Source organism: Haliaeetus leucocephalus, unplaced genomic scaffold (genome assembly GCF_000737465.1).
Source record: "Haliaeetus leucocephalus isolate CR32 unplaced genomic scaffold, Haliaeetus_leucocephalus-4.0 Scaffold236, whole genome shotgun sequence".
Classification (NCBI taxonomy): domain Eukaryota; kingdom Metazoa; phylum Chordata; class Aves; order Accipitriformes; family Accipitridae; genus Haliaeetus; species Haliaeetus leucocephalus.
Window position 1 is genome coordinate 11,690 of NW_010972672.1, and position 1,879 is coordinate 13,568.

A 1,879-nucleotide genomic window follows, 5' to 3' on the forward strand; every position below is an offset into this window, starting at 1 on the left:
GCCCGCTGCCGCCGAGACCCGCGCCCTGCGCGCCGCCGCCACGCTGCTCCCAGGGACCGCGCAAGAGCCGGCCGCCGACGGCGCGCCGGAGGGGCCAGAGCCGGCGCGCAAACGCCGGGCTGCAGTACCGCATTCCGGCCACAAGGCGACAGCAGCGGAGGCGGTGGCGCTGCAGTTCCGCACTTCGACCACGAGGCGGCAGCAGCAGCGAGCGGGGGGGCGGGGGGCGCGTGCCCAGGGGCGGCATCGGCGCTGCGGTTCCGCGCTTTGCGCGCTGAGCACCGGCAGACACCGACACCGCGCGCGTGGGGCGGTGGCGGCGCTTCCTCACCGGGAGGCAGCAGCGAGCGCGGCGGCACCAGCCCGCCGGCACCGCGGCATCGCATTGCCGTTACCGGCGGACGGCAGCGTGGAGCGCGGCGGCGCCTCCGCACACCCGCGGCGCCGTTTGGTTGCCGCGGCAGTAGCGCCTTGCCTGGCGTGTCTCCTCGCACAAAGGCCTTCCTGCTCCCTGAGTCTGAGGTCACGCTTTGGGGAACTCTCCACGCCCCAACCCTCCTTCTTGGTGAGGCAGGGAACAGCTGTACGTGACCGGGATGCCCCGCGGGGATGGGGCAGGGGCCCAGCAGAGAAGTCCAGAAGGACTTGGCTATCTGTGTGCTACCGGCAGCCCTGGAGAGTACTGCTGCAGGGCCAGTTCTCTCAGCTGGTCAGCGAGCTCACATCTGGGCAAACAACTGTGGAGCTGCCCGTGAGAGGAGGCTACAGGCACTCAGAAAGCCATCCAGTCCCTAAAGCTGCCCGGGAAGCTCTGCTAGCCTGGGGACTGGGCTGGGACTTAACCTTTCTCCCAGGCTAGGACCTGGAGGACACTACTGTGCTGGGGCTGCAGGGAGCCACCTTTGGGGGAGCTTGGGTTGCAGGTCAAGTTGAGCCAAAGGACCTGCCCTGCAGGGTGCAAAACCTGACTGGCTGCAGAAGGAGCTGATGGCCTGCTCCTGCCACTGTCCCCTCTGGGTGCAGGGCAGTGCAGGCTTTGGGGTGAGACTGACCCCATGCCACAGCCCAGGCAGGGCTGAGGAGGAGCTCCCAGCTTACCCGGGATGATCCACATCACCTTGTCCTCCTGCCAGGACAGCACAGCTTCCCTAGCACCCCTAAAGCCCACCTTCCCTTTCCCATGCCCAGCACACCCTGCCCCACTGGCAGGGTAAGGCCCCTCACAGAGCTCTCTTGAGAACAAGCCAACATGCTTATTTACCAAAACAGAGCTTTTTTGAAAAGCAGCAGCTGCACAAAGCCTGGCCCTGTCAATCCACAGCATGGCAGCTGTGATCAGAGGCAGAGCTCCCCAGAGATGGGGACATTTTCCTTTGCCACTGGCAAATCTTCTCCAGGAACAAGCGGAGAGTGTTGCCAGTCAGCACCGCTGCAGTATCCTGCATGCCATGGGCCCAGGCTGGGTGTCACTCCTGAGCTGGAGGGTGTTAAGGTGAGAGGTGGCACAGCCACCTGGGCCAGCATTCCCTGTGGGAGTCTAACACAAGGCCAGCGCCCTTGTAAGTCTGTACTCCTGGAGATGTCCCAGGACCATTGCCCCCCAGCCCAGAAAGCTCTCGGAGCTGCCAGGGCATTGCCTCCTCAAGGACAACCACCTTTGCCCTTTGTGGCCTGCCTCAGCCCCACAGGGCTTGGAAGCTGTGGTCCCCTCCATGCTGGTGGTCCCCTCCAGAGGGACTGCAGAGGTCAGGGGGTGAAGCTGCCATCCACAGTTCTGGCCCGTGCCTTGCAGCACCAGGGCCTGCACAGGAGACCCACAGGACCACCTGCCTGCTGCTCACCACCCGCAAATTGGGGGGGGGGGGGGGGCGCGGCCACA

General features: G+C 65.4%; 1 long non-coding RNA gene across 1 annotated transcript in view; it reads right to left on the reverse strand.

The window, feature by feature from the left end:
- The window catches only part of LOC104832053, an 11,234-nt gene that overhangs the window by 713 nt on the left and 8,642 nt on the right, over positions 1-1,879 (reverse strand). The gene's annotated exons all lie outside the window — the stretch shown is intronic.